The sequence below is a fragment of the Callorhinus ursinus genome, unplaced genomic scaffold (assembly GCF_003265705.2).
Source record: "Callorhinus ursinus isolate GAN/ISIS: 27379988/994484 unplaced genomic scaffold, GSC_fseal_2.0 scaffold9, whole genome shotgun sequence".
NCBI lineage: Eukaryota > Metazoa > Chordata > Mammalia > Carnivora > Otariidae > Callorhinus > Callorhinus ursinus.
This window is the reverse complement of record NW_027397071.1, coordinates 61087136-61096951: the sequence shown is the minus strand read 5'-3', so window position 1 is coordinate 61096951 and position 9816 is coordinate 61087136.

Here is a 9816-nt window from a genome sequence, read left to right as displayed (position 1 = left end):
AATGTAATTGTAAAGATGAAAATTAAAAAAGACTAACAAAAAAAAGAAGAAGAAAAAAGAGCATGAAATATGATCAGATAGGTGAAGAGAACAGAGCCATACACTAGATTCTGGGTGTATTTTGGTCTGTTAGAAGAAACTGCATCTCAAAATTGTAATGAAAGAAAATATATATACAAAAATAAAATTAAATACAATGAAGGGATACAGTGTAACTACAAAAATGAAAATTAAAAAAGATTTAAAAACGAATTGATAAAATAAGAAATTGGTTGAAAAAGGAAAGAGAAAAAAATTAAAATTGAAAGACTAAAAAACATGGAAAAAAGACACAAATTCTTTATGCTATATTCCTCTAGCACTGGAGTTTTGCAGTTCTCATTGATCAGTAAACTTGGTCTTGGTTGGATGTTTTTGTGGATCTTCTGGGGGCAGGGCCTGTTTCCCTGATTCTCAAGTGTCTTTGCCCTGGGCGGAATTTCACTGCCCTTGCCAGGCGGCCAGGCTAAGTAAGCTGCTCTGGTTTTCTCTATGTGGCTTTTGTTCCCGAAGGCTTTCTGCGCAGCTTTAGAGGATGAGAATGAAAATGGCGGCCTCGCAGTCTCTGGCTCCTGGAGCTGAAAGCTCAGGGCCCCATTCCTCAGTGCACCCTCAGGGAAAAGCAATCACTCCTGCTTCCTTGGTCTCTGTCTGCACTCTGTGCTCACCCAGCATTTCTATCTCAGGCACACGACCCCTTTTCTAGTCTCCAAACCTTGCAGAATCCTGCAGTGTGCTACTGTGCCACTTCTCCCAGGTGAGGAATTGGGGTCTTGTCAGTTCTGCTGCTTTTTGGACCCCTGCATGGAGAGCAGTCGCCTGACTGTATTCCAGTTCACAGTTTATGGCAACCCCAAACTGAAAGCCCACTCCTGGGTTCACTGCTTGCAGCCAGCTTCCATGCTCTGATGCCTAGGAACTCTGCTGCACTCAGGAACCCCTGCTCTTCCTGTGAGTCCTGAGACCATACTGTCCCACCTAGGATTCTACCCCACTTAGCCACCTGAGCGCCTTTCAGGCTGGGACATCCCTCACCAGAGCCAACTTCTAAAAACCGTAGTCGATTTTATTTCACCAAAAATGGGACCAATTGACATTATTTGCCTCCCATTATGATGCACCAAGAAGGACACAATTCCTATGCAGTATTCCTGCCCTCCCCCTCCAATTTTACCTAAGTTTTTTTTTTTTTAAGATTTTACGTATTAACTTGAAAGAGAGAGAGAGCACAAGAAGGAGGAGTGGCAGAGGGAGAGGGAGAGGGAGAAGTAGGCTCCCCACTAACTTGACGCAGGGCTTTATTCCAAGACCTTGGGATCATGACCTGAGCCAAAGGCAGATGCTTAATCAACTTAGCCACCCAGGTGCTCCCCAAATTACCTAAATTTAATCATGAGAAAACAATCAAATAAACCCAAATTAAGGAATATTCTGCAAAGCAACTGTCCTGGATTCTTCAAAAACAACCATGTCATGAAAAACCAATAAAAAGCTAGGGAATTGTTCTTTATTAAATGAGGCTAAAGAAACATGTCAACTAAGTGCAACATGATATACTTGATTGGAGACTAGACCTCTTTCTCTCTCTCTCTCTCTCACTATAAAGAACGTTATTGGAACAATTGGGGAAATTTGACTATGAAGTATGTATTAGTAATATTATATCAATGTTAAATTTCATGAATGTGGTTATTTTATTATAATGTAGGAGAATGTCCTCATTCTTAAGAGTCACATGCTGAAGAATTTCCCACATCTAAATTGTTTAGTTTGCTATATTGAACTAGAACTCCCAGTCATTGGCTGATAATAAAAGGATAAAAACAATTGTTTTCATAAGATTGGCTTAGAGGTGATACACAAGATGGACTGCAGGGAAATCATTTAAGAACTTGTTGTAGTATGGTAGAAGCAATCTGAACTAGATCTTGATCTATGACCAGTATTTTGCTTGGCAGAGAAGTAGAAGGGCTACTTAGGCAGTGAGGTCAGCATTACACATCCATGTGCAACAGGGAGCTTGTTTTGGGATTAAATCCTAGTCTCATGTAGCAGGAGTGGGAGTATGGCAAGGGACAGAATGATGGAAGATAAGACTAGAAAAATAGACAACCAGGTTGTGGAGGGCTTTGAATGCCAAGCTAAGATTTGGGCTTGATTCTACAGGCAGTAGGTGCCATCGAATATTTTTAAATAGAGAAAGGTGTTTTGGAAAGAAAATAATAGAAGAGTATTGAAAATTTTTTCTATACCCAAGGCCAAAATTGAAAATTTTAAAATTCAAGATATAGAAAGCTTTAATTTTAAAGAATAAACACAGTTTTCCTTTCCCTTTTCCTAAGTTGAGATTATTTAAGCCATAAATGATATCATGTGCTTTAACAAACCAAGTTGCAAAGTAAATTTTAGGAAACCAGTATTCTTGAGGAGATCTAAACTTGCCAGCTAGTTTATGTCTCCTCAAATAGTAATATCAGATATTAAAATATTTTATATCCTTCTTTGAATCTACTAAAGATGTCTTTTTGAGTGTTAAGGCTGATAATTTTTATAACTCTGAATTTTTAGAATTATGTTTCATTCTTAGAGTTTCTAATTCAGAGGGTAGATAATTATTAAATTATAGATTCTTATATTTTAGCTCTTCTATTTGAAACCACAAAAGAGTCTTGGCAGCACTATTTTTTTAATTAGAATTTTAACAACATGCTTCTCTCTTCATTGGTGTTATTCTTAAACACACACACAAAAGCTGGACCAACAAAAATAAAAGCGGCCTTTTAATTTACTGAATTGAACAAACAGGAGATTTTGAAACATAGTATAACAAGGTGGGCCTCAGTCTTCCACAGGGCTGACTGACCTGGGAACTGCAGCCTTGGCAAGGTTTACTCTGGTGGTCTTCTGAGGGAGGGGAACTGCAGCACCTGGACTGAAGCAAATGTGACTGGAAGGGATAGATCTGCTCTAGTATGGGATCAAGGGAGGTGTTGGGGAGGAGAGGAGTTTCCTGTAAGAAACTTAGGTAGTGAATGTTGGCACTTTGCTGGTCCCTGCAGGTGGTTGTGTGTTTATGCTGGGGGTTAGGGGGGAAAATGGTGCCTGTTCCTGGGGAAGTCCCTCTGGGAACCCTGCCTTTCAGGCTGAGCTCTGAAGTGTGTGAATAACTCTACATCCCATGTGCCCCAGGTGGTTTTCAAACTGCTACTTCTATGCTGTATCTCTGAGGGCTGTTTGTCATACTATTTCTTTAAGGGCAGGGACTCAGCTTCCTATTACCCTCTGGGCTCTCCTGGAACTGAGCCCTCTGATTTTTAAAATTCCAGGCTTTAAATCTCCCTGTTGTAAGCATTCATGGAATTTGACCCCTCTAATATTCTTTTTCATTTTTTTAAAAGATTTATTTATTCTTCTGAGAGAAGGAGAGAGACCGAGAGTAGCAGGAGGGACAGAGAGAGAGAATCTCAAGCAGACTCCCCACTGAGTGCAGAGCCCCATGTATGGTTCAATCTCACAACCCATGAGATCATGACCTGAGCCAAAACCCAGAGTTGGACACTTAACCAGCTGAGCCACCCAGGTGCCCCCACCCCTCTAATTTTCAAAGCCAAATGTTTGGGGGATTTGTCTTCCTCTCTTCTCAGTGTGATAATCTGTTTCTCTTCCTTCTCCACATTACAGCTCCCTCCCACCTATGGGTCCATTTTGCTCTCCATCCATTTCACTCCCTACTGAGTCTTTGCCCTTCTTACCCTCTTTGATGTGGCTTCTTCACTGCCTTTAGTTGTGGAGTTTGTTCTGTCAGTCTTCAGGTTATTTTCTGGGTTATTTACACTGATGTGAGTGTTATCCAGTTGTATCCATGGGATGGGTGAGTTTAGGGTCCTCTTATTCAGCCATCTTGGCCCCCTCCTCTCTGATTTGACATTTTAAAGGGTAGTTTTGAATACCATCAATTTTTGGCATTAAGCCTACAGTTATTTATTTATTTTTGAAGAAGGTGAAGCAACCGTAATTTATTGAATGAAATTAAAATATTTTGTCACATTTCTGTGAAATTATTTAAGAAATTCAACGATAAGCCTACCTTTAAATACAATTATCCCCTCTCCCCATCTGCCATTAAAATAGAATTCAATTGTATCTTTACCTCTTCCTTCCTAAAAAGTTTTCATTTAATTTGTTAATTTTTTTTGGTGAAACATTTATTTCCTGAGACATTATTTTCTAAAGAGAAATCAGAGTATTCATTTATTAAAGTAATAGTAGTATTGTTTAAAGTGCTCACCAGTTGGAACTGGAAATGTGTATTATTTTTTAGATGCTCATTGGGTTGACTTTTGGCATGATTCTGGTGGGATGTAGATGTTGTCTTCGCTCAGGTAAATATGATAATAATGAACAAATGAATGTTAAAATAATAGTCTTTTTAATTAATACACATCAAATAATACACATCAAAATGCTTCCAGATGAAAGAGTATGAGACATGATTGTAATACGTAGGAGACATAGAAATAATATTTATAATGATTATGCACAAGCAAATAAGTTCCTGCAAAAGAAAGCACTATTTTTTTGCTGTTGTCATTAAGGAGCAAAAGTACAGCACAACATTTTATATTCCCCAGGATTATCCTTATACAAACACAGCGTATAAAGCCTTAAAGGGAATAGGAAGAAAAGGAAAATACTTTTTGAGTTAGAGTTTAGGGATTGTTTTTATTTTAATAACATTTTAGAGTTTAATTAGAAGTAAACATTATTAAATTCTATTTATAAAACAAGTCAAAAATCAATATTTTGCCATATTAAAGAAAGGAAGACTTTAAGACTTTTAAGAATATTGAAAATAACAGAAAACAAAATCTTGGGGCACTTGGGTGGCTCAGTTCATTAAGCATCTGCCTTCAGCTCAGGTCATGATCCCAGAGTCCTGGGATCCAGCCCCACGTCAGGCTTCCTGCTCAGCGGGGAGCCTGGTTCTCCCTTCCTGCAGCTTGTGCTTTCTTTCTTGCTCTCTCTCTCAAATAAATAAATAAAATCTTAAAAAAAAAAACCCCAAACCTTAAAAATATTCTTTAAAAAACACTTCAGAGTACCTGGGTGGCTCAGTTGGTTTAGTGTCTGCCTTCAGCTTAGGTCATGATGCCAGGGTCCTGGGATCGAGTCCCACATTGGGCTCCCTGCTCAGCAGAGAGTCTGCTTCTCCCTCTCCCTTTGCCCCTCCCTCCTGCTTGTGCTCTCTCTCTCTCTCTCAAATCAATAAATAAAATATTTAAAAAATAAGAAAATTAAAAAAAACACTTCAAACTGTTATTTTAATCAAAGAAATTGTCAGTCTTCCTTAGGCGTGGGAAGAAAACAAGGGATTTAGATGAAAGTACTCTTTGATTTGTCCAAAAAGCATTTAGCTATTTAAAAATTCCATATGCTTTTATAGCCTTTTGATTTATTTAGTCTTATGTTTCTTGGCTCATTGAAAGTTCCATAGCTAGTCTTTATAGGAAGGAACATGTGTCAGAGAACTGTCACATTAATTTTCTACTTTTTAAAAAACAATTTATTTTTTTATTTTTAGAGAAAGAATGCATGAGCATAGGGAGGGGCAGAGGGAGAGAGAGAGAATCCCAAGCAGACTCCCCACTGAGTGCAGAGCCCGACTTGGGGCCTGATCCCACAACCCTCAGATCATGATGCGAGTCAAAACCAAGAGTCAGATGCTTAACCAACTGAGTCACTCAAGCACCCCTTCATTTTCTATTCTGAATACTTTTCAAAAACACTAATAATCCTTTTTTCTTTATTCAACAACTTTTGAGAGAAATTTTGCAATTTTTCATTTTTCAGAAGGTTAAAATAGTGTCTTGGAACTGGAGAAGTTTGAATTATGTAACAATATCAGGTTTTCAGAATCTTATGCAAAAACCTGCTGCTGGGACCCAGGGAAGAAAGGGACAACAGTGACAACCTCAAACACAGAGAAGAATCAGCTACTGTTGAATCTCCTAAGATCTTTATTGACCCATTAAGTCAGTCACTGTCCTCAGTCACAAAGACTGAAGGAGATGCCCCTTTCATTGTGGCATTCTCCTTTGCCTCAGTTGAGAACTTCCAGGACTATCCCTGTTGTGCATTTGGGGAGGTGAGGAGGGCAGAAGTTTGGCAGGGGTTGGGAGATGGAGACTTGGATTATATTGTTCTAGTTTCTCCTGGTATGATGCTGCAATGAGGACCTGGAAAGGGAGGTAAAAAACTCCCCTGCTCAAATGAGGAAGGATACAGATATAGGAAATGTGTTTCTCTGTGACTGCTGAGCCCTTTGCCCTTTGTTTGAAATCATTGTCCTCCAGCTTCAACCCTTGCTGTAGGGATTAGGTGACCATGACTATACTAGGTGACCCCACCCTCAGCATCTTTTGACTACAGTAGAATGGATCACAGTTCACACCTGGTCCAAGTTGAGTTAAATTCTTTTTCTCTTAGAAATTTCTAATGATGTACTATATGTTGGCTAACTGAACATAATAATAAAAGAAATAAACAAAGGTAATTCAAAAAAGGATCACCAATGAGATTCCTTTAAATAAAACATTTTTCTGCTGCCCTTAAAAAAAAAAAAAGAAATTTCAAATCAGTATTCAGAGGTGATAGGATTCAACTGGGGAAGCCAGGCGTTGTCTGAATGTACTCCCGAATTGGAGATTCGCTGGCCTTTTTCAGGATGTTTGTATGAGGGTGAGGGCAGAGAAGGGCCATTTAAGGCCAGGCATTCTGAGTTTGAATTCCACCTCTGCCACTTACTCAATGTGTTACATTGAGCACATTAATCTTCCCCAAGGTTATGTTTCCAAATAAGAAATATTCAGTTAAGAGTGCTTACATTGCAGCACTGATGTGAAGGTTAAAAGAGATAAATGATGTGAAATCAATATGGTTGGTTGTGGGCAATGTTTTTGTAATGAAATTAAATAAAATAAAAAATATCAGGCTATGATATGACACATAGGTGGGACACATACTAAGGATCAGTATTACTTTATGAAAGTTTTCTTTTAGATATACGTGTATATGAATGTGTGTGAACTGAATCATGTTGTAAAAGGTATTTCTTACCATAGGTATGTGTTAATTTTTTTTCTTATGTTTAAAACTAGTGTTGCTCAACATATGGCCCAGAGACACCTACATTAGAATCATCTGAATACCTGTTAAAAATACAGATTCTTGAATTCCACTGCCCAGAATCAGAATTTCTGAGGACAGAGTCCAAGAATCTTCATTTCAGCTACTTTCCCAGGTATGTCTTAGACACACTGAAATTTGAGAACCAGTGCTTTAAATCTACAGAAAGTATTCAAATGTTAGGGATTATTATATAGTCTCATTCCTTCATTCAAACGCTATTTATGAAACACAACTGTTGCATCTGTTAACATAGGATTCTGGTATTTTGGTTGGTCAGACATATATTGTTGCATTTGACTTCTTGTTTACAAAAGACAACTAACTCAAAGGCAGGAACTCCCAACCACTACACCTCAGAAAGGTGAATTATGAGACATTTCCTGTATTTCCCCAGTGTGTCATTGGGGAAGCACTACCAAAGGCACAGTATGGTTGAAAAAGTTGTAACTGATAGTCAAACATGGATTAGAATTCATATACGCTAAAGCCCACTACCCGAAATGTGGTCCAGGGACCAGAAGCACTGGCATCACCTGGAAGTTTGTTAGAAATGCAGAATCAGTCCCAACCCAGACCTACATTAATATTTGAGAAGCACTGTTAAAGGAAACACGTAATCAGATAGCTAACCTTTGTTAACAACTTCATGCAAAGGGAACAATTTCCTGAAAAATAATTATTTCAAGGACACCCACTACCACAAACATTGGTGTTTTGTAGGTATTGTTAACTGACTATAAAATCATTTGATCACTGTAGAAATTTTTGAAAATTCAGAAAGTGGGAGAATTTATTAATAAAAAATGTATCGTAATTCCATCCTCTTTTCTTCAATAAAACATAAAAATATACATATTTTACAAAATTGGAATTATACCATATATACAAGATTTATATTCTACTTTTTATTTGATTTCTCATGAGTATTTTCAGCAGTACTTTTTAAAAAAACTTAAGGGGTGAAGGGGAGTGGGAGATATGGGCTTTCAGTTATGGAATGAATAAGTCAGAGGGATGAAAGGTGCAGTGTAGGGAATATAGTCAATGGTATTGTAATAGCATTGTATGGTGACAGAAGGTAGCTATGTTGTGGAGAACATAGAATAACATATAGAGTTGTCAAATCACCATGTTGATCACCTGAAACTAGTGTAACATTGTGTATCAACTGTACATCAATTAAAAAAATCTTTTTGGGGAACCTGGGTGGCACAAGTTGTTGAGCTTCTGACTCTTGGTTTCAGCTCAGGGTCCTGAAATTGAGCTTTGTGAGGAATCTGTGCTTAATGTCTGCTTGAAATTCTCTCTTCCTTTCCCTCTGCCCCTCCTGCTCATGTTTTCACTTTCTCTCTAAAATAAATTAATTTTTTAAAAATGTTTTAATTTAAAAAATTAGGGTGTTAATATAGTTAAAATTCCCTTGGTATAGATAAGGTAAAATGATGAATGTAGGCAGAATAAATGTGACATCCAATTCTAAAATATCAGAGTTTAAAAGGGGCTTAAGGGGCACCTGGGTGGCTCAGTCGTTAAGCGTCTGCCTTCAGCTCAGGTCATGATCCCAGGGTCCTGGGATCAAGCCCCACATTGGGCTCCCTGCTCTGCAGGAAGCCTGCTTCTCCCTCTCCCACTCCCCCTGCTTGTGTTCCCTCTCTTGCTGTGTCTCTCTCTGTCAAATAAAGAAATAAAGTCTTTAAAAAAAATTTTAAAAAATTTTAAAAAGCGGCTTAGATATTATTTTGTTTAAAATTTTTAGTTATAATTGGAGAAATTTAAACCCATGAAGCAAAATGAGTCACCAAAGATAATTTGCCTAGGAAAACAAATTTATTGATTGAACTATTATTATGTATCGGGATCTTTGGGAGGGTGGCCAACTATCTAGTTTGCCTGGAACTGCGGGGTTCCAGAGACATGGAACTTTTAGTGCTAACACTCCCAGGCAAACCTGCGTGGTTGGTCACCTGATTGCTAGGCATTAGAGACAGAACAATTTATGAGATCTGGCCTCTGCTCTCAAGTTGGAGAGACACCTTTTTTGAACATATCACTACAGAAGAGCATGCAGACTGTGAATGAAGCAAAACTTCTGGGATCCTGAAGCCTCCAGTACAAGAAAGGAGCTGACCAGATGAGGGTAGTATGAACGGGGCAGTTTGGAAAGCATTCTACTCTGAAGGATCACTACAATAAAAGACACAGTAGTGAAAAGTAATAATAAGAATTTACTGACAATTTACTGTGCCAGGCACTATGCTATTGATTATCTCCTTTAACACACAACCCCATAAGGTTGGATTTGTCATATGAGTGATGAAGATGCCACAGGAGGGTTTTAAGCAGGAGAGTAATATAACTGTATACTTTAAAAATAAAGGATCACCCTGGTGGTATGTAAAATGATTTAAAAACAAGTCCCTTACATGTATGCTATTTTGAAATACCTTTAACTTAACATCATCCCTCTTAAACTCAGTTTTGTAAGAGGGATTCCAGTTTCCCAGTGCAGTTTAAAACCAAATTTGTCCAGTACCTTAACTGTTTTATTCTACTTCTTCCATTCCTTTCTATTTCTTCTATTGGCTTTCT